The 24111-nt window shown below is 37.2% G+C and overlaps 1 long non-coding RNA gene across 1 annotated transcript; it reads right to left on the bottom strand.

Moving 5' to 3' along the window:
* Positions 1-4563: 4563 nt before the first annotated feature.
* Positions 4564-23982, bottom strand: LOC129053467 (uncharacterized). Its single transcript, XR_008518293.2, has 3 exons — positions 23882-23982; positions 23011-23159; positions 4564-4819 (listed from the first exon to the last, which is right to left on the bottom strand). It is a non-coding gene; the product is annotated as an uncharacterized LOC129053467 (long non-coding RNA).
* Positions 23983-24111: the final 129 nt, after the last annotated feature.

Below are 24111 nucleotides of genomic sequence, written 5' to 3'. Positions count from 1 at the left end.
ATGTGGAAAGATGCTGCATTACTCCTAAACCCAATTCTATATTTGTCAGAAAATTTGGCAGCTTTTCAGGCAACAGAACGATTTGAAGATGAACAATGTGTTTACTACAACCAGTCTAAAAATATTAAGTGAAAAAAATCTAGAAAAAGGGAGGGTGAAAGACAAAGTAAGGTAAACAGATAGTAGAATCTTTATTCCCAACAGGAAGACAGACATGGCTCTTTGAAAACTTAGTTGGAATACACACACAAAAATACTTAATTTAAAAGATTAAGTAGTGGGAACACAAGTGAAAAGTTTCAGCAAACCTTTAGTATACAGAGAAGAGATCATTTTCCCAGCAAATCACTACATGATTTGAGAGCAACTAATGCACAGATTAAATAAATGGGTGCATTACAACAAGGTCTCCCCTTCCTGACAGCCATTCCAAGGGACTGGCCTCTCATAGCAGTAGATCTTAAAAATTCTTTCCTTACTATACTCTTACATGAGATGGATAAGCCTTGATTTGTTTTCTCTGTGCCTTCTAGCAATCAAAAAGAGCCTCTCTCATTACCAGTGAGAGAGTTTTACCCCAAAGCATGCTCATCATTCCTATGCTACGTCAGCATTTTGTAGGACAGTCATTAAAGGAGCCTCATAACATATTTCCTACTGCCTTCATCATTCTTTATATGGATGACATTCTTTTGGGTGCTCCTATGGAACAATTACACCAATTGTTCAGAGAAAAAAACAGGGTTTGCCTAAATGGAATCTCAAAATAGCTCAAGAAAGGTATAAACGACCTCCCAATACCAATACTTAGGCACTATTGTTACTGAAATAAAGGTTTGACCTCAGAAACTAGTCCTCCCCAGGGAGAGATTACAAATCATGAATGATTTCCAAAAATTATTAGGGGACATAAATTGTCTGTGTCCAGTATGAGGTATTGATAGTTATCAACTCAAACACTCAGACACTCCATGGAGATTATTCATTATATTCTCCTCGGCAACTGACTAAGGAGACAGAAGTTGAGTTACAGCTTGTAGAGCAAATGCTTCAGCAAACACATGCCTCCCTGCTACAGCCACAAAATCTTTGGTTCTCTTTATTCTTTCTACCCCCATTCTCCAACAGGACTTTTATGCCAGTTCATAGAAAAATCTGTAATTGTAATAGACAGCTTTAAAAAAAGAAATCAATCAGACAGTAAAAGTGTCTGCAAGTTTATCTTTCTTTAATTACTCAACTTATAACAATGGGTAGGCATACATGCAAAATGCTTAAGAGATATGATCTAGAAAAAGATATTTTTCTCTTTAGAGCAAGTCTAAAACTATGAAGGGAAAAAACTGGATTCCCAACAACAGGCTGCAGTGTGGGAAATGTTGACTGTGTGGCAAATTGCTCTTGCAGACTTTGTAGGAATAATAGATAAACGTTATCCATCAGACAAAATTTTGCAATTTTAAAAGTTCAACCTTTCATCTTCCCTGTGATTACTCATCACAAACACATTTCAAACCGCCAGACCTATTTTACTGATGGCTCTTCCAAAGTTTGCACCGCTACTTATGGGCCTAAGCCTACTCAAAGAATAAAAATTCCTGGAGTTTCAGCTCAATGCTCAAAACTAATGGCAGTTATTCCGGTTTTACAACTCACTGCTTCATCTCCTATTAACACTGTCTGTGATTCAGCTTATGTTGTAATGTAGCCAGTCACATTACGATTGCCACTATTTAAAGCATCCTAGAACAACAGCTGTTTAACTTGTTCCTAAGACTTCAACAAGCCCTTTGCTCTTGTGCTGCTCCTTTTTATATTTCTCATATTTGATTTCCCACACAACTCTCTACACTACTGTTTCTAGGTAATCATAGAGCAGATAGATTGATTTGTTCTGTATTTCAACAAGCTCAAGCTTCTCATGCATTACTGCTTCAAACCTCCTCTGCCTTTATTTGTGTATTTCATTTGCCTCACAGCCAGGCTGCAGCCTGTATAAGCCTGTCCTACCTTCCAGCAAGTACCTGGAGTTGCACCCATAGAAGGTTGTAACCCATGAGGCTTAGCTCCAAATGAAATCTGACAGATGGATGTTACTCATGAAGCTGCCATTGGCAAGCTCTCCTTTGTTCATGTGATTATAGACACTTATTCTCATTTGCTGAATGCTACATGCAAAACAGGTCAGAGAGATGGTCATGTATAATGACATTGTCTCTCATCATTTGCTCATATAGGGTCCCTAAACAAATAAAATAAAAAACTGACAATGGACCCGCTTATGTTAGTTATCATTTTTTAAAAAAATTATAGCTATGTTCAGTCACTCATAAATCAGGAATTCCTTACACTCCTCAAGGATAAGGAATTATACAGTGGGCAAATCAAACATTACAACATGTGCTGGAAAAACAGAAAGCAAAAATAAGAGACCAGATACCACCTCAAACAAAATTACATTTACTTTTACTTATTTACTTTAATTTTTTTAAACTTATTTACTTCAATTTTTTGACTTTTGTCACCGATAGTAAGACTGCAGCAGAAGGACACTGGTAAATGTTAGAGGGAAAAAGGAAAGTATACCAAAAGTTATTATGAAAATACCCAGAAGGAGGATGATGAAAAGGCTCAGTAGATTTACTGATGTAAGGACGAGGGTATGCTTGTGTTTTTTCAGGAGATGGATAAAATGTGTGGGTGCCCTCAAGGTGTTTGTGACCATGGAAAGGGAGACTGGAGAGAACCATTTATCCCAACTATGGATGCAGCTCCTCCATTACAAGCTGTGAGTCAGTTGAAAGTGCTGGAGCACCAGGTTCAGGTAAAAACCCCTGCCTTCACGTTTATGGCCATGCTACCTGTAACACCCTGTGTGGTTTGTTTTCCCTGTGCAGAGACAAAAACATATTGGACATATGTTTCCAATCCCTAAGTATTATGGACTGTAATTTGGATTGACAGTCCCCCTGTGATCTATCATGATCATGGAGTGTGGGCACCGGAACACCTAACTCCCCGACACAGAGCAATTAGATTCTCAGAACAATGATTATCAATTATGCTGCTCCATTGCAGGGACTTCTTTATGCCTCACTCAGAGCACATCAGTCAACTGCAGTGGCCTTGCAATTTAATCCCAAGCATGATTGAGTTACTATGGAAAAATTATGTACTTATTACGCCTTAGCTCTATTAACATTACTGGTATAGCTACTAATCACTCCCAGCCCCATCACTCAAGTTTTATTAATTATGCAGAATGGGCTTCCTTTGATAATTCTTACCCCCATCCTTGGACCCAGTGTCTTGGCCTCCTAGCTAGACATCAGTCCGTGCTAATGGGAGACATTATTGACTGGGGACCCTGTGGTCATTTAGATGGGAGAGATGAAAATCCTACCTCATTGTGTAAACTTCGATGACACTGGTGAAGAAACTTTAGCATCTCTTCACTACATCACCCTGGAATTCAATCCCAATCTGCAGCACAGCTTGCTTGGCATGGAAAAGGCTTGAGCTCATCTTTCATCTTTGCCTCAATGGCATTATCAAGGAAGGAGAGTTCCAATTCAGGGGTCAATAGGGAGGGCAGCACTCCCTTTATGAGTGGCAGTATTTGTGTCTGAACACTATTTAATTATATTAATTGTGCTGAACACAGTTTTAATGTTACTTTGGTAGAAAATATTACCACTCAATTTACACTTTGTGTTTTTAAAACATGTTTTTCAAGCAGAAAAAAAAAAAAACTCCAGGTAAACAATGCCAAATTGACTTATGATTCATCTCAGCTGTATCATTCCATTAATCATAGCACAACACAAACATACAGTATATACCCCTCTAATAATGCTAGGTCACCATTCCAGATTATGGATTCCTGTAAATCTGTCTGAGACTTGGGTAGCCATCTCTGGTTTACATTTTGTAAACATTTTTCTTACTCAGCTTATGCATTGTGCTTGTAGAGCCTTAGGCATGATAATTTTTGTGAAAGTCTTCTTAGGTACATTAATAACATCTGTTGTGTGGTCCTTAGTAGCAATGCACAGTTCCATTCAAGCAGCTCAATATGTAGAAAATTGGATGTGTACAGCTGACTGGGCATAAAACTAAACTTAGCAGTGAGATACAAACGGAAGTATCAATGTTAAAGACTACAGTTCTGTGGCTCCGAAAACAAGTACAAAGCTTGTAGTTACATCAGCAATTGTATTGTAATTTTAACCAAAATCATATTTGTGTAACCAATTTGGAATAAAACCAAAGGGAATATCCATGGAATCTTGTAAAGGCCCATTTACAGGGGTTTTCACACCCAATGTTGCTTTTGATATTAATGATTTACAAAGTGAAATCCTTAAGTTGAATAAGCATACTGAAACATTTTAGCCATCTTTAAAATCTTGGGCAGAATTCCAGCAAGGTTTAGAGAGCCTTAACGTTTGGACCTCCTTGAAACAGCACCTCAATATCTTTTTTGTGATTATCAGAGTAATGTTATTATGTCTGTTTTATGTTGATTGTCTGTAAAATCAGCTTGACCACCAAACAGCAATTGAGATCTGCATAGCCTGCAATTACCTTTATTCAACTAATGCAAAAACAAAAAGGAAAAAATATTGGAGGCCAAAAGAATGAGGGTCATGACCAACTCAGTAACGACTGGAGGGGCTGTAAGCAGGCAGTAAACTGTTCTCGTGAAAGCAAGATGTTGGCAAACTGACACACCACGTCTGGTACCAGAAGGAATGCTGAGGTCAGTCATTCCCCAAGTGCAGTAGTCCTTGTTGTTACATATAGGAACATTTGAAGCCTGTAGTATAAAGAAAGCAAATATGTGAGCCTGTGATAAATGAAGCAGCTGAACAACAATTGCCTTTCTTCCCTGTTGATTCTGACTAATAATTACAAAGGCCTGTAGAAGCTCAGGGTCTTTGCTCACTAGAAGCAATAAGCCTCCTGACTCGTCTTTTAAAACAGATCTTTTTTGTCTTTGTCTTCATTTCTGAATTTATCCCCCTTCGTTTCATCCCATAGTAACCGACTGCCACACTGTCACTACTAGAAATACAAAACAAAACAAAAAAAAAAGTGGGCTTGTTTGTAGGCTCATGCAATCCAAGCTATTCAGGAAGCTTAGACAGAAGACTCCCTTGAACCCAGGAGGCATAAGTTGCAGTGGGCCAAAATCACACCTTTGCACCACAGCCTGGGTGACATTGAGACTTCATCTCAAAAAAAGCAAAAACACAAAAAAGTAAAAAAGAAAAAAAATATATGGTCAGGTTAAGAGAACAAAAATACAAGCCACAGGCAGAGAAAAATTTAGGAAACACATCTGAAAAGTGAATTTCATGCACAATATACAAAGAATTAAGATGACCCAATTAATTGGTAAAGACCTGAAAACATACCTCACCAAAGAAGATATGGAGATGGAAAACAGGCACACAAAATACTGCTTGCTGAGCCCCTGTTACTTCTGCTGAAGCCTGAGGCTCCAAGCCATTTCCTGAGGAGCAAAAGTGGCTGCCATAGTGGCAATTCCTCCAAAGACTATTTACCCCAGCTCTACCCTTCCTCCAGGGTCCAAGTGTTCCCCAGACATTGGGCATGATCTCCAGGAAAAAGCCAGAAGCTGGATGTTTTATTTCTCAGCTTTTCTTAAAATTCTGAATGTCAATAAGTATCCTTTGATTGGAAGTTTTATTTTTATCCTAACAATTTTGAGGCACTGATAAGTATTAGAAAAGATGGTTTTCAACCTACACTTGTCTCCATAAAGAGATGAAATAATTAACTTGGCCAGGCATGGTGGCTCACACCTGTAATCCCAGCACTTTGGGAGGCTAAGCCAGGTGGGTGTCCTTAGGTCAGGTATTTTAGACCATCCTGGTCAACATGGTGAAAAAACCTCTCTAATAAAAATATGAAAAATTAACCAGGAGTGGTGGTGGGCTCCTGTAATCCCAGATACTCAGGAGGCTGAGACAGGATAATTGTGTGAGCCTGGGAAGCTGAGGTTACCAGAGTTGAGATCATAACACTCCAGCCGTGGGAACAGAGTGAGACTCTGTAAAAAAAAAAAAAAAAGGATTCAATTGCTTTTTTTTGGCAGTTATTTTGGAATGCTTGGTACAATGCATTATTATTTTGATCTTCTCAAGACAGATAACACAGTAACAGTAGTAAGAAAAACCAAATAGCAAGTTATTATAAATTCATGGAATTAATTTCATCTGTCTTTCTTTCTGGATTTTATTTTTTAAAATGCGTACCACTGAAATTATCAGACATTTTACTTGTGATTTCTAAATGCAAAAAGGAATAACAGTAAACTGTTATTGAATGAATCCCAGTCTTCAAATTTGATTCTGATGTAGTGGAATGTTTTGTGAAAGATGAAAACTAACCGACCAAACACATGGAATTTCAAATTTTGGCTTACTTTTCAGAAGCAGATTTAAGAACCAGAATCTTTGTAGTTCTAATCTTTGTCAATGATTCAGCATTGCAAGATATATACTGAAATTGAAATCAGAGCTTTTTGTGAATTCCAGCAGAAACAGTTTGTACTCTAGAAATTCCTGTTGCTCCCTTGACATCCATGAAGAAATCACTTGATTGAAAGGAATCTCTACACAGCAAAGCGTCAAACTAATACACCACAATGTCTTATTAGCTACAGTTCACTATTTTATTGTAGTAACTATAAGATTAGAAAAAATAGCAGGATAAATGACTCTGAGGACCAGCATAATTTTCTTAGTTTTTACCAAGTAGAGCTTACAGTACATTTTTTACAATTGGTTTCCTGTGGCACAATACATGCATGCTTTTTGGCAGCAATCATAGATTAATGAACAAACAATAACTACAAAATGATGTTCAAGAACACTTGTCATCCAGGGAAGGCAAATTAAAATAAGTGTGAGAGCACTAAACAGCTATACTGTGTCTGAATTTCTTTTTAAATATAGTCAAAACTGCATCAGAAAATCTCATTCATTGCTGATGGAATGCATAACTGTACACCAACATTAAAATATGATTGTTTTCCTCTGCCAGCTTGGCAGCTTTTTTCCAAAGGTAAACATGGTCTCATCATATAGGCTAACAATTGTACACTTAGGTATTTAGACAACTGATTTAGAAACTCACCCCTAAACAATAACCACAGGCATTTATGTATAACTGCTCTCTTGACAATGGCCAAATACTTTAAGGAATCAGGATGCCCTTCAATATTAACCAAGCCAGGAAAATTCATAAAAGGAAATACTATTCATCAAAAGAAAGGAGTGCTTTATGAAGTCATGCAAAGCCATGGATGTATCAGGCATACATAAAGCTAAGTGATAAAAGCTAGTCTGAAGAGATGATATATTGTATGATTTCAGTTCTATTACATTACAGAGAAGAAATGTCTACAGAGATGGTAAACAGACCTGTAATTTACAGTGGTTTGTAGTGGGTAGATAGTGAGTTGATTAGCAGAATGCAATGATGGAAAGAAGCGCAAATGGGCCAGGTGAGAAGGGACTCATTCTGCTTGATGAGATCATGCTGTTCGTGTAGAAGAGCTAGGAGTGTGTATACCACCATGAATAAATAAATAGCCTCCTACTCATAACAGAGAATTCTCTTCTTTCATCACACATGTAACTATTTTAGGATGACTTCTGAGGAAGCTTTTGTTGCATGTGGTAAAACAAACATAAACAAATTTACCATTTCAAACATTATTGAGTGTATAGTTCAGTAGCATTAACTATGCTCACATTGTGCAACCATCACCACCATTTCACAATCTCTTCAGCAATGGATAAGGGTTCCAGTTTCTCCACAGTCTCAAACTTTTCCTTAAAAAAAAAAAATAGACATTCTAATGGGGATAAAGTGGTAATCTCATTGTGGTTTAGATATTCATGTATTAAGTGGCTAGTGATTTTGAATATCTTTTCTTGTGCTTATTGGCTGTGGATTTGTAAATGATTTCTCAGCTATATTGATGAATGAACACAAAAGAAAAAAATAGATCAATTGAACTTCATCAAAACTAAACGCTTTTGTGCATCAAAGGACACAGTACAGTGGAAAGAAATCTAACAGCATGGGACAAAATATTTGCAAGTCATATATATATAGTATATATTCAAGTCACTCATTCGGTTCTCTTCCAAGTGCACTTTCCATTTTTTCTAACTAAAAATTTTAAATAAACATCCATGTTTGCTGTGAAATCTTTCTCAGCCTCTTTTGCTACTTTATTCCCCTCAGTCACATTCTTTCTTGTGAGGAGGCAAGAGTTGAGGTTAGTGCAGACCATGATAGATTTGATGCCAGTAACGAAGATACCTTCTACTAGTAACAAGTCAAGGAGCTGGTGGACAGTGTGACTGGAGTACGTGCTAGTGTGTGGCTGTCCTAGCCGAGGCAGTTCTGGACTGTGGAGGGACCAGAACCCCATGCTAAGAGCATTCTGTGGAAAGAGAGCTCAAATTACTGAGAGAATGCTGAAGAAGAAATTTTGTCTTTTTAGTGAGGTGAAATTCCTTCACATAATATAAAATTGACTGTTTCTTAATGAATTCTTTAGTGATCCTTAGTACATGCACATTTCTGTGCAACTATCACCTTTAGTTCCAAATTATTTTCATTATCCCAAAAAGAAATATCCTACCTATTAAGTAGCTAATATCCAATCTGTCCTCTTTCTGATACCTAGCAACCAGTAATCTACTTTTTGTCTCTATGGATTTACTTATTCCAAATATTTATATAAATAAAATCATGCAGTATGTGAGTTTTGTGTTCAGCTTCTTAAACCAAAATGATTTTGAATTTTCTTCACATTGTAGCATTAATATTGTAATCCTTTTTATAGCTGAGTATTATGCCATTGTATGGACATACTATATTTTGCTTCTTATTTTTTGTTGGTGGACATTTATTTGGTTTGTTTCCATATTTTAGTTACTGTGCATGCTGCTATGAACATACATATACATGTTTTTGTTTGAATATCTGTTTTACATTTTGTGTATGTAGCTTGGAGTGGATTTTGTGAGTTCTATGGTAATTATATATTTAGCTTTTGATGAACTACCAAACTATTTTCCACAGCAGCTGCAGCATTTTACTTTCATATTTTCCCACTTCCATTTGAAACATTTCAATTGTTACCTTTTCGTTTGTTTGATTTTTGCAATTATAATGGATGTGAAGTGGTACCTTACTGTGGTTTTGACTTGCATTTCACTGAGGTTAAAATGGGCAGGAGACATAAGAGTTGGAGGAGCAAGAGAAAGGGTCAGGATAGCCATGTGGAGAGGATAGGTAAGTGCCAGGGGACATAGTGGCTGTGGCAGCCTCTGCCCGGTCTCAACTCCAGTGGTGAAAGGAAAAGTGAGCCCATGTTTGTAGTGTGGATTTTTTCCACAATCTAGCTGTTTCAGCAAGGAGAGCTGATTTGTGATTTGGGGGACTGTGCCCTGTCTTCTCATAGGTCCCCTATAATTCAATCCTTACTGGGCACCTTCCTGGAGCCAACCTGGTCTCAGCTCCCAGACACAGGAGAACTTCATAGCCTGGGAGCCTGATCCTGTTGGCCCCTCATGGTCACAGGCCTGGAAGGAGGAGCACAGCTGATATGTGTTACAACAAAGAATGTAAAGTACAGAAGTGGACACAACATTTAGTCCAGTCATCTCAAGCCACATGAACCAGGCTCACCACTTACAGGCCTCAGTCTCCCTCTTTGAGAAAGGAACTGCCACAACCATCAATCTCAATAGCCCTTCCAGGATTTAATAGGCCAAACAACTTGGAATTCAGCTGATTTTAAATTCTGCTGTCATTCCAGATCTCACACAACCCCTGCACCAGAGACTGGAGTCAGAGTCTGCAAGGTGCTTTTTCTTGCTGGTGCGGGAGAATGTGCCAACTTAGTCTCCACTTGTGGCTGGTACACACAGTGCTTGGCCACCAGCATTTAATTATGTCCACTATTTCCTCTAAAGTTTACCAAAATGTTTCTCTGGTGTAAGCTGTCACTATGTTCCCTTCCTTTGGGCCTTGCAGAGACTACATTGAAACATTTGTCACTCTCAAAAACAAGCTACTGTGGATTTGGTCAGCTCTTGGTCGATATTTAGAAAAGCTGTGGCCTCAGAAGGCAGCTTCCTTCCTGCTCCAAATCTACTAGACTGTACAATGAGCAATTAAGATGGCCCTGAACTCAGACCCAATAAGTTCTGGGTACAACGTTCAGTCCTCCCTTCTGCAAACCACAGTGATGACATAATATAGTACCTAGCTGCCCAGTGCCTTCCCTAACCTTATACTTAATCATCACATTAACTTTAATTCAGCCCCTCTCCCTAATCCTAACCCAGAATCCCTAACACTAAGAGCAAACCTAAGCCACAAACTTGATGCCAACATCAACCCTACGCCTAACTACTCACTAAAACCAAAACCCCAAATCAAATCCCAACTCAAAATCTCACTCTAACAGCGAAACCTGAATTTTACTCTGACCTTGATAATAACCCTAACACAAAGGTACCCCAAACATTACATAAACCTGAACTTAAACCCTAAGTCTAAAACCCTAATCCCAAAACCCTAACCGTAAGACAAAAACACTAACCATAAACAAAAACCATATCTCTAAACTTTAAAAGTCTCTAACACTAACCACAACCCCTATCACATAAACCTAACTTCTAGCTCCTAAACTTGCCTTCTGAACATGAACATAACACTCACATTAAGTCTAATACTAATCTCTAACCTGAACCCTAAAAATCTTATTACAACCCTAACCCTACACCTACCCCAAACCTAAACCTAGCTGTTACGTAAAACCCAAACCCTAATCCTAACATTAATCTTTAGCCCAAACCTAACCCTACACCTAACCCTAACCCTTAACCCTAAGCCTAATTACTAACATAAACTCTAACCCTATTGTGTTAACCCAATCTGTACCCTAATGCCAATCCTAACACTAATTCTAACCAATAATTGTAACCCTGACTGTAATCATAATACTAAACATAAACTTAACCTTAACTGCTTAATATGAATTCAAACACTAACCACAACTATAACCCTAAAGCTTAACCTACACTTACCCTAACCCTAACAATAACATTAAACAATAATTCTAAACTTAATCCTAATTCTAACACTGTGCCCTATCTATAACACCAACAGACCTAGAACCAAAAGCGCAATGAAAACACGAACACTAACACTAAACTCTAACTCTAACACTAACACTAACCCCTAACACTAATTCTATATCCTGAGGCTAACCCTAACCCTGAATTTTAACCCATACCCTATAATCCTAAACCTAAAACTTACTCTATCTGATAACCTAAATTTAATCCTTACCCTAAATACTAACCTTAACACTTAACCCTAAAACTAACCTTGAAACCTTAACCTTAACCCAAAGCCAATCTCTTATTTTTATAAGTAATCCTAATCCTAACAATGAAACACTGAAAAAGTGAATCTAACCATAAGCTCAACACATAACCCTATCAATAACAATAATCCTAATTATAAAAGCATAAAACTTGAACTTTAACACTAAAACTAACCTAACTCTAAACCCATCGCTAAAAATAAGCCTAAATGATAACTGTAAACCTAAAGCCTAAAACCTAAACATAATCCTAATCCTAAACTATAAACTCTAATCATAACCCATAACCCTAACCATAAGCCAAGACCCTAACCCTAATAGCTAAACTAAACCTTAGTCCCTAACTGTAACACTAACGCCGATGCTAATCCCTAACATTAATCCTAAACCCTAACACTAACTGAAACCCTATGCCTAATTCCTATCCCAAATTCTAACCCTAACTTCAACCATAACACCAAACCCAAATGTATGCCCTACCAGTAAGCCTAACCCTAACCCTGACACTAAACATAACCCTTACCACTAATCCTAACCATTTTGCCCTTAACTTAACCCTACCCCTACACGAACACCAAACATAAACATAAACCTTACCTTACATTAAACAGAGAATTCTAAGCCCAAATCCCAACCCTAATTATAACACTAACCCTAAACAATACCCCAAACATTAGCCAAACCGTAAACCCTAACTCTAACACTAACACCTAATCCCAAGCCCTGCTCTAACCCTAACACTAACCCTAATCCTAATTTTTAGACAAACAATTTAAACATCATTTTAACCCTAACTGAACCACAAGCAGGTACCCAGTGTTAAACCATAAATGAACACTAAACTCTAACCCTAAATTTTAACACTAAACCAAACCTTTTAATCATAACCCTAACACTGAACATAACACTTACCCTACTTTTCACCCTCATCCTGAATCCTAAACCTGACCCTAAACCAAACCCTAATGCAAACCCTTATACTACCACATAAACCTAATCCTAATTCTAACTATAAAACCCTAATTCCCAAAAACACTGAAGGTAATTTTAACTACATTCCATAACTCTAACACTCACATTAAACACTAACCCTAATGCCCTTATCCTAACAGTAAAGCTAACATAATTCTAATATAATCTTAACCTTGGCACTAAACCTAAAAATAACTCTTACCCTAAACACTGAACCTAATCATAACCTTAACCCTAAGTCATAAACCCTAAACCTTAACACTAACCCTAGCCCTAAACCAAAACTTGTAATCCTAATTAAACCTAAACACTATACCTAAACCTAATCTTAGCCCCTAACTATTGAAAAATCTTAATACTAATGCTAATAACCCTAATCATGACCACCAAGCTCAACCTCAATACAAACCCAGCCCTAACAGTCATGCTAAACCTAAATACAAAGCTCTAACTGTACGCCCAACACTAACACTAACATCTAACCATAAATGTTGAACACTAACCTTAACAGTAACCCTAAACCCTAACCCTGAACCCTGAAGCCTAACGCTAAACATAACCCAAAGCCCTATCCTGATGCTAAACACTAACCCAAACACAGAAACCCAACACTAATGCTCTAACCTTTACCCTCAAGCTAACCCTTAGAACTAACCCTAACCCTGGTCAAGACCCTATTTCCTAACTTAAACGTAAGCCTATCTTTTTACCCTAAACCTAAGCATAATGTAACCCCAAACCTAAACTATAACCCTGATTATGAACCCTAACCCTAAACTCAACCCTAACCTTAACCTATAACCCTAATCATAACTGTAACTCCAACCCTAATCCTACCACAGCATTAAATCTTATCTCAAGTCCAACCCTAACCCTCAATCTAATCCTGAACTTTTCTGCAATTGTAAACCGTATCATAATCTTCCGTTTCTATCCTATCCTTAAGGTTACAACATTATGCTTAAAAAATTGTAAATACATCCTCTATGACACTAATCTCAAACCCCTTATACCCATAAAAGTACAAGAAGTCATACCCATTTCTAACCCTAAATGAGTATTGAATTAAACTTATGATATCACTAGGACAAAAAATTAATGTTACTAAATCTGATAACTATAGACATCATAATATTTAATCAAATAACAGTACATGGAATTTGTTACATAGCGAAGACATTATACACCACAATGTTTAAGATCTTTTCTCAGAAAAGCGATGGTTTTTTCCCATTCTAATGCCATCCCTTTTCAATATATTATGTAAATCAAATGATGGAATACACCACGTTTGTCTCAACTTTTACCAAAAGTACTTAAAGACAGTCAACATATTTAACATGTTTAACAATTAAAACATATTTAACAATTAAAAATCCAATAAACTGTGGTTCACATTTTTTTCACATGATAAAATGTCGTTATGAAAAACTCATAACAATCATTATCTAAATTTATGGGAACCAAAGCTTTAAGATGAGGAACACATCACTGACGCTCGACTGTATTAAACCCTGTACTAGAAGTTCCAGTGGAACAATTATATATGTACACACACACACACACACACACACACAGCCATTCATATGTAAAAGAGAAAAGTAAAACTACCGACAGATCTCATACACAGAAAACCATGAGGAACCAACCAGAAATTATGAAATCTAGCAAACAAATTAAGCAAAATAACAGGACAAAATATCAACACAAAAAATCTTATATTTTTGATGGCATTTTGCTCTTGTTGCCTATGCTGGAATACAATGGCACTATCTCGGCTCACCACAAACTCTATCTCCTGGGTTTGAGTGGTTCTCTCACATCAGCCTCCTGAGTATCTGGGATTCAGACAGGCCCCACCACGCCCGGCTAATTTTGTATTTCTACTAGAGACTGGATTTCTCCATGCTGTCAGGCTGGTCTCGAACTCCTGACCTTAGATGATGTGCCCACCTTGGCTTCCTAAAGTGTTGAGATTACAGGCATAAGCCATTGCACCTGGCCACAAAATCTATTTCTATTCACTAGCAATAAACCATATAAAAATGAAGTTAAGACAACAATTTCTTTTCTCAAAAAAACAGGAAGGTGAAACATTTCCTCTGCCCTGGGAAGCCATAGATGCAGGCAGCTGGGGGAGGGACAGCCTTGGAGTTGAGGCTGTGCTGCTACGTTGGGACCTAGCTTTAGTGGCTGTGGGGCTAAAAAGAAACTCTTCAAGTTTCTGAGAAATCAAAGTAGAATTACTTTAAAACATAATGGATGAAGAGAAAACCTCCAGTGGTTTTGAAAGCCCTAACCCCATGATGTCAAGTAAATATCCTTTGAGTCATAAATCTTTTATAAAAGAACATGCATAAATATCAGCAATAATGAAACCCTTGTTGAGTGGCCCAAGTCATTTTGCTGAGAAGAAAACCATTGAGGTCAATGTGAGAGACATCCCTTCAAAAGTACTGCGAAGAGAGTGCACATATTTTACCTACACATATTAGTACATCTACAGCTCCATAGGGATTTTTAAATTCCCATTTCACCTGAAACTGCACTAGAACTTCTGATGGCTGTAAACTTTCTAGATTGTATGTAAATACAGTGGATTGTTTATAAATACAATAGACTGATATAATAAAATAAATTAAAACCAACTGGTAACTCTTTTGAGTGTTTAAGACCAGTAGTTGAGTTTGTAGTTTTTAATGGATAGCACATTCCTTGTATGCAATGTAACTATAAAATTAATTGCTAACAAGGTTGTCTTCTGTTTTTTCATAACAGAGTTGAAATTCGTTTGCAATGTCAACAAATTAAGGATATTTTCACAAACTGAGAAATAAACAAATACGGTAATTCATAGGTGCTTTTCGTTATCCTATGGATATGACTTTTAAAATGAACAATGATCTAGAAAATGCTGAAAACTAGAAAAAATAAACATGTTTTACAATTAAACAATTGGGCTAAGAGTTTTTATGTATTTGGTTATTTGTTAATGAAACTATTTTGATGTTGTAGCTGCCCATAGCATTACCGGAGTTATGCAAATAATTGCATTATATGTAGGTTCAAAACTTTGCCAAAACATTGGTTTACTCTTACTGACTCTAACACAATAAATGTTTTATTAATGCCTATAATTCAAGGCAGGCACATCACTTGAGCCCAGAGGTTTGAGATGAGCCCAGGCAACATGGCAAATCATTGTCTCCAAAAAAAAAAAAAAAAAAAAAAAATTTGCCAGGTATTCTGGCTGAGGCTAAGGCAGAAAGATCAAAGGAGCCCAGGATTGAAAGGCTGCAGACTGCAGTGAGCCATGATAGAACAATTGCAGTCCACCTTCGACAAAAAATGAGACACCGTCAAGAAAGAAAGAAAGAGAGAGAGAGAGAGAAGGAAAGAAAGAAAGAAAAAGAAAGAAAGAAAAAGAAAGAGAGAGAAAAAAATATGCGTTGAAATGTCTTAAGTCCTTTGATAAACTTCCAGTATTGCTTAAATGTGTCTTGTCATTTTTTTATTGTTACAATTTAAGAAGTTTATTTAAAGATGATTTTAGAAGATTACCAGGTACAATTTCTTAAGAAGTAATTGAACTTTACCAAGATGGTCAGTAAGTCAACTATGCAAATTAGAGTTCTTGTGCATTATGCCTTTTGGGAAATTCAAAGTACTATATTTTCATTGATTATAAAGTAAATCATCTTTTTCAACTTTCGAAACAAAAAGAAAAAAGACAAAAAAACAGGCTGAGTGTGGTGACTTACAAGTCTAATTCTAGCACTTTGGGAGGCCAAGGCGGGATGATTGCTCAAGCCAAACTATTTGAAGCTGCAGTGAGGTATATGATTGCACAACCACATTCCCAGCTGGGCAACAGAAAAGCCAGAACAAAAAATCAATGATCATATTGTTTTCAAGACTAAATTTAACCAAGGTGGAAGAATTAGACATGAAAAATTACAAAATACTGCTGAAATAAATTCCAGAAACCCTAAATAAATGTAAAGACACTCAATGTTTCTGGATTAGAAGATGATTTTTTATGTAACAATACTGCACAAAGCAATCTACAAATTCATTGTGATTCCTATGAAAACACCAAAGTCCTTTTGGTAGAAATGGGCAAGACAATTCTAACATTCATATAAATTTCATGAGATCCTGAATAGCCAAATTGTTCTTGAAAACAAAAACCAACTTGGAGGCTCACATTTCTCAATTTCAAATATTACTGCTAAGCAGCAGTAATCAAAACAGCATAATACTGGAATAAGGACACACACAGAGGTCAATGGAACAGAATTTTAAATCCAACAATACCTCTATGGTCAATTGATTTTTGACATGTAGCCAAAATCAGTAAATTGAACAAATTGTGTTATACAACTGACTACCACAAACAAAGAAATTGTTCTATTTTCTCACAACACAAAAGAAAATTAACTCAAAATGGTTCAAAGACTACATATTAGAGGTAAAAACATAAACTGTAGAAGAAAACATAGGGATAATTCTTCATAACCTTCGATTTAGCAGTGGTTTCTTAGATCTGATACCAAAAGCGCAGGCAACTAAAGAATTTTCTCAAAATTAACATATTTGTGTATCAAAAGATACTATCAAGAAAGTGAAATGACATGTTACAGAAAGGAAGGTTTGTATGTTATGTATGTAACAACAGACTGTTATCCACAATATATGAAGACTGTTATCCACAATATATGTTATCCACAATACATGCAACACAATATATGTTGCATACTTATGCAACAAAAAAAGACAAACAATTACAAAATGGAGAAATAGTTGAACACACACTTCAGCAGAAAGACATGCATATGGAAAACAAGCACAGCACATAAAAAGATGAACAGTAAAATATATCAGTTTTGCTCCATCAAGTGTTTCATAGATTAGCTTTTCTCATAGCCATGTTATTCTGTGTGGTAAAATTAGTCCTGTCCAGCTCCACCTGAGGAGCAGCTAAGTAACATACTCCTGAAGTTTCCTTAGATGAGAAAAGAAACTATCTGACAGGCAATAATATTCTGAAATGAAAACTTTCCTGCTGGACTAGAGTTTCCAATAAAGGTAACAGTTTGTCCCTCAGCCTCCATGGGCCCAAAATTTATCATCCAGCAGGAAGTAATAAGGGAAGTCATTAAGTTAATGGGGTACATGGATAAACAAATGCCCCAAGTCGCATACCAAAACTGTGACATAATTACATACCTTCACAGCATTTCAATATTTAAATATTAATAAATCATCTGCTTAAATATCTAAGCTTACTTTATTTACTTTACACTGTACCACTAAGGAGATTTACAAATATTTATATGAATTGTCATGATGTGTGCTAGGACTTTTTTGTCATTTAAATGTACTGATGGACTACATAACATGTAAGTATTTAAAGCTAACAAAACTTGGAACTAATAACACACAGGGAAGATATCAAGGTAATAGTCTGTCTAATAAATTCTTCTGTAATTTCAAAAATTGTGTCATTTGTCTTCAGCGCTGAGATTTTTTCTTTTCTTATGATCACAAACACAGACTTTCCTTTCATTAACCATTATTTCCTTGATTTATAAATTGAGAGTGATCTTATCAATTATCTAACAAACAATGAAATTCTTTTTATCTTTAGAAACAGCACATTATTAGCTTTTCTATAGTTAGATAGCACAAGCTGTGACTTTAAAGTCTTAGCTGGACAAAGCCTTGGAAAATTAGATAAGGATGGGCACTGGGTGAATAGATTGAGAGATTACACATAAAATTCCTGAGACACCCAAGAGTCTGTGTCCCCACAATTGAAAGCAGACAAAAGTGCATCAGTTATTCTTTTACTTTATGATAATAGCCATTCTGATAGGTATGAGATGGTATCTCATTTTTCTTTTGATTGGCATTTCTTTAATAATCAATAATATTGAGCTTTTAAAAAAAAGTTTGTTGGCCACCTGTATGTCTGTTCACGCTTCTCAAAATAAGTCATTTATGCAGCCAAGAGACATATGAAAAAAGGCCCATCATCACTGGTCATTAGAGAAATGCAAATGACCATGCCACGGTGGTGTGCTACACCCATCAACTCGTTACCTAAATTTCTCCTAATGTTATCTCTACACTATCCCACCACCTGCCACCATGTGATGTTTTTCTCCCTGTGTCCATATGTTCTCATTGTTCAACTCCCACTTTAAAATGAGAACATGCGGTGTTTGATTTTCTATTTCTGTGACAGTTTGCTGAGAATGATGGTTTCCAGCTTCATTCACGTCCCTGCAAAAGACATGAACTCATCCATTTTTATGGCTGCATACTATTCCGTGGAGTATATGTGCCACATTTTCTTTATCCAGTCTATCACTGATGCACATTTGGGTTCGTCCCAAGTCCTTGCTACTGTGAATAGAGCTGTGATAAACATACATGTGTGTGTGTCCATATAGTAGAATGATTTATAGTACTTTGGTTATATGCCCAGAAATGGGACTGCTGGGTCCAGTGGTTTTTCTAGTTCTGGCTCCTTGAAAAATTGCCACACTGTCTTCCACAATGGTTAAATAACTAACACTCCCAGCCACACTGTGAAAGCATCCTATTTCTCTATGTCCTCTTCAGCATCTGCTGTTTTCTGAATTTGTACTGATTGCCATTCTAACTGGTATGAGATGGTATCTCACTTTGGTTTTGATTTGTATTTCTCTAATAACGAGGGATGATGAGCATTTGTTCACGTTTGTTGCCTGCATCAAAGTCTTCCTTTGAGAAGTGTCTGTTCGTATCTTTTGCCCGCTGTTGGATGAGGTTTTTTTCTTTTTTCTTCTAAACTTGTTTAATTTCCTTGTAGATTCTGAACATTAGCCTTGTTTCAGATAGACAGATTGCAAGAATTTTCACCCATTCTGTAGGTTGTCTGTTCACACTGATGATAGTTTATTTTGCTGTGCAGAAGCTCTTTAGTTTAATTACGTCCTATTAGTCAATTTTGGCTTTTATTGCCATGGCTTTTGGTGTTTAAACATGAAGTCTTTGCACATGCCTGTGTCCTGAATGGTATTGCCGAGGTTTTTGTCTAGGAATTTTATGATTTTAATTCTTACATTTAAGTCTTTAATCCATCTTTAGTTGATTTTACATAAGGTGTACGGAAGGGGTCCAGTTTCAGTTATCGGCATATGGCTAGCGTGTTTTCCCAACACACTTTATTAAAGGGAAAATCTTTTCCCCATTTCTTGCTTGTTTCAGGATTGTCAAAGATCAGATGGCAGTAGATTCTGTGGTATTATTTCTGAGGCTACTGTTATGTTTCATTGGTCTATATCTATTTTGGTACAAGTACCATGCTCTTTTGCTTACTGTAGCCTTGTGATATTGTTTGAAGACAGGTAGCGTGATGCCTCCAGATTTATTCTTTTTGCTTAAGATTGTCTTGTCTATGCAGGCTCTTTTTTGGTTCCGTATGAACTTCAAAGTAGCTTTTTTTCCAATTCTGTGAAGAAAATTAATGTTAACTTGATGATGATAGCATTGAATCTATAAATTACTTTGGGCGGTATGGCCATTTTTCCAATATTGATTCTTCCTATCCATGAGCATGGAAGCTTTTTTTCATTTCTTTGTATCCTCTCTTATTTCCTTGAGCTGTGGTTTGAAGTTCTCCTTGAATATGTTCTTCACTTCCCTTGTTAGTTTTATTCCGAGGTATTTTATTCTCTTAGTAGTAATTGTGAATGGGAGTTTACTCATGATTTGTCTTTCTGTTCTCTGTTATTGTGTGTAGGAATGCTTGTGATTTTTGCACATCGATTTTGAACCTGAGGCTTAGCTGAAGTTGCTTACCAGCTTAAGGAGATTTTATGCTGAGATGATGGGTTTTCTAAGTAAACAATCATGTCATCTGCAAACAGACAATTTGACTTCCTCTCTTGTGATTTCAATGCCTTTTATTTCTTTTTCTTCCCAATTACCCTGGTCAGAAGCTTCAATACTAGGTTGAATAAGAGTGGAGAGAGAGTGCATCCTTATCTTGTACCAGTTTTCAAAGGGAATTCTTCCGGTTTTTGCCCATCAGTATATTGGCAGTGGGTTTGGCATAAATCGCTCTTATTATTTTGAGATATGTTCCATACTTTCTACTTTATTGAGAGTTTTTACCATAAAGTGGTGTTGAATTTTGACGAATGCCTTTTCTGCATCTATTGACATAATCATGTGGTTTTTGTCATTGGTTCTGTTTATGTGATGCATTATGTTTATTGATTTGCATATGTTGAACCAGCTTTGCATCCCAGGGGTAAAGCTGATATGGTCATGGTGGATAAGCTTTATGATGTGCTGCTGGATTGAGTTTGCTAGTATTTTATTGAGGATTTTCACATCAATGTTCTTCAGGGATACTGGCCTGAAATTTCCTCTTTTTGGTGTGTCTCTGCCAGGTTTTAGTATCAGGATGATGCTGGCCTCATAAAATGATTTATGAAGGATTTCCGCTTTTTGTATTGTTTGTAATAATATTAGAAGGAATGGTACTAGCGCCTCTTGGTATGTCTGATAAAATTTAGCTATGAATCTGTCTGGTCCTGGATTTTCTTTGTTGATAGGCTATCAGTTACTGCCTCAATTTCAGAACTGTTAATAGACTATTCATGGATTTAACTTCCTCCTGGTTTAAACTTGGGAGGGTGTGTTTAAAGAAACACATAAAGAAAAGGAATTTATCCATTTCTTTTAGATTTCCTAGTGTATTTGCATAGAGCTGTTTATAGTATTATCTGATGATCAGCAGTGATATTCCCTATATCATTTTTTATTGCATCTATTTGATTTTTCTCTTTTCTTATTTATTAGTCTGGCTAGTGGTCTATCTATATTGTTGATCTTTTCAAAACACCAGCTTACAGATTTATTGATTTTTGAAAGGTTTTTGTGTCTCTATCTCTTTCAGTTCTGCTCTGATCTTAGTTATTCTACGTCTTCTGCTAGGTTTTGAATTCATTTGTTGTTGCTAAACTAGTTCTTTTAATTTTGATGTTAGGGTGTCAATTTTAGACCTTTCCTGCTTTCTCTTTTGGGCATTTAGTGCTATCAATTTTTATGTAAACACTGCTTTAAATATGTCCCAGAGTTTGTGACACATTGTGTCTTCATTCTCATTGGTTTCAAAGAATATCTTTATCTTTACCTTATTTCGTTATTTACCCAGCAATGATTTGCAGCCTGCTCCTAAGTGTTCAGTTTCTATGTAGTTGTGAATGTTTGGGTGAGTTTCTGAATCCTGGGTTCTAATTTCATTGCACTGTGGTCTGGGAGGCTCTTTGTTATAATTTCCATTCTTTTGCATTTGCTGAGGAGTGTTGTACTTCCAATTATGTGGTCAATTTTTGAATACGTATTATGTGGCACTGAGAAGAATGTATATTCTGTTGATTTGGGGGTGGATAGTTCTGTAGATATCTATTAGGTTTACTTAGTCCACAGCTGAGTTCAAGTCCTGAATATTCTTGTTAATTTTCTGTCTCATTGATTGCTGTCTATTCTTTCTCTGGAAGCTTCATCCCCAAGGGGCATCTGTCAGATGCCAGCCAGTGTATCTGGCTGTACAAGGTGTCTGTCGGCCCCTGCCAGGAGATGTCTCCCAGTCAGGATACACAGAGGTCAGGGATACACTTGAGAAGGCAATCTGACCATTAGCAGAGCTGGTACCCTGTGATGGGAGGTGAGCTGCTCCTTCAGAGCCATCAGGCACGGATGTTGAAGTTTGCTGAAGCTGTGTCCATGACTTCCTTTTCCCCCAGGTGCTCTGTCCCGGGGAGATGGGGGTTTTATTTATAAGCCCCTGACTGGGGCTACTGTCATTTGTTTCAAAAATGCCCTACCCAGAGAGGAGAAATCTGGCAGTCTGGCCACATCAGTCTTGCTGAGCTGCAGTTCAAACTTCCCTGAGGCTTTGTTTACACCATGAGGGTAAATCAGCCTACTCAAGCCTCAGCAATGGCATATGCCCATCCCCCCACCAAGCTCCAGTGTCCCAGGTAGATCTCAGAATGCTGCTGCACTGGCAGTGAGAATTTCGATCTGGTGAACCTTAGTTGGATTGCCACCGTCGGGGGTGGCACCTGCCGAGCCAAACCACTTGGCTTCTTGGCCTTAGCACCCCCTTTCAGATGAGTGAACAGTTCTGTCTCCTTGGCATTCCAGGCAGCACTGGGGTATTAAAAACAATGACAACAACAACAATACACTCCTATAACTAGTTCAGTGTTTTTTCTAACAACCACCCAGTTTTGTGCTTGAAACCCATGGCCCTCATGGGGTAGGTACCAAAGGGAATCTCCTGGTCTGCAGGTTGTCAAGACCATGGGAGAAGCACATATTAGTAACCGGGTGCATGGTTCCTCAGGCTAAGTCCCTCACAACTTCCCTTTGGTAAATAAGAAGATTTCCTGACCCCTTGGGCTTCCGGGGAGAGGTGATGACCTACCCTGCTTCAGCTCACACTCCATGGGCTGCAGGCACTGTCCAACCAGTCCCTATGAGATGAACGGTGTACCTCAGTTGGAAATGCAGGAATCCCTCACCTTCTGTGTCGATCTCCCTGGGAGCTGCAGTCTGGAGCTGTTTTTCTTCAGCCATCTTGCCAGCAATTCCCCCTCTCCTCTTTTTTTTTTTTTTTTTTTTTTTCTATGGTGAAGAAGCCATTAACTGGAAATGTAAAACTATGCAAATTCTAAAAGGAAGTACAGAAAGAAATTTATGTGATCTCAGTTTTGGTCATAAGCTTTAACAAATGACACCAAAGCTGATCAGTAATGGTAAAAAAAAATTAATAATTTTAGTTTTCTTATATTAATACTTTGTACTCTGAGTAAAATCTTGTTCAGGAAATAGAAAGATAAGCAACAGACTGAAAAGAAATATCTGCAAAATACAGATCTAATCAAGAACTTGCACTGAAAATACACAAATCTTGAAACTGAAAAATAAGATATATTACCCAATTAACAATGAGTAAAGAGCTGAACACACCAATGAAAATACACTGATAGAAAGCAAACAAAAAGATGCTCAAACTCATATATCTTTAAGGGACTGAAAATTACAACAGTGAGATAGCATGGCCCATCTATATTTGCTGGAATGGCTAAACCTCTTTTAAAACATGACAAATGATTTGTTGGAGGGAAAACAGGAATTCATTCATTGCTTGTGGAATGCACAATGGTAGAGAAAAAAAGAACTCACATTCTCAAATTAATCTGAAAGCCTGTTTCTCATCTCTACCATGCACAGAAGGAGCTATCTGGTCTACCTTTCGATGACAGACTCGAGATTCAATGTAATCTGTGCATCTGTCAGCAGCAGTTGGGATCCAGGCAGAAACTGATGGGCCCCACAATCAAAGTCATCTAAGAACTTTTTAATAAAGAGTGACTTATTCAGTGTACTCACAAAAGATGACAGAGTTCCTATGGATAGTAGCAAGACCACACTCTTAGCACTCCTTGGGAATGGAGAATTAAAGGAGGGAGAAATTATCAGCAATGGAGAGAGGCGGATGGTGCAGAGAACTTGAAAGATGTCATCGCAGGAATTATGACATCACTTGGCCTTGAGAAAAAGCAGCAAGTCCAGCGCTACTGTATGTGTAGGCTGGTGTCCCCACTGGCCAAACCCAATCA

This window comes from Pongo abelii, chromosome Y (assembly GCF_028885655.2).
Source record: "Pongo abelii isolate AG06213 chromosome Y, NHGRI_mPonAbe1-v2.0_pri, whole genome shotgun sequence".
In the NCBI taxonomy this organism is placed as follows: Eukaryota; Metazoa; Chordata; class Mammalia; order Primates; family Hominidae; genus Pongo; species Pongo abelii.
This window is presented reverse-complemented; position numbering and strand designations above follow the sequence as displayed.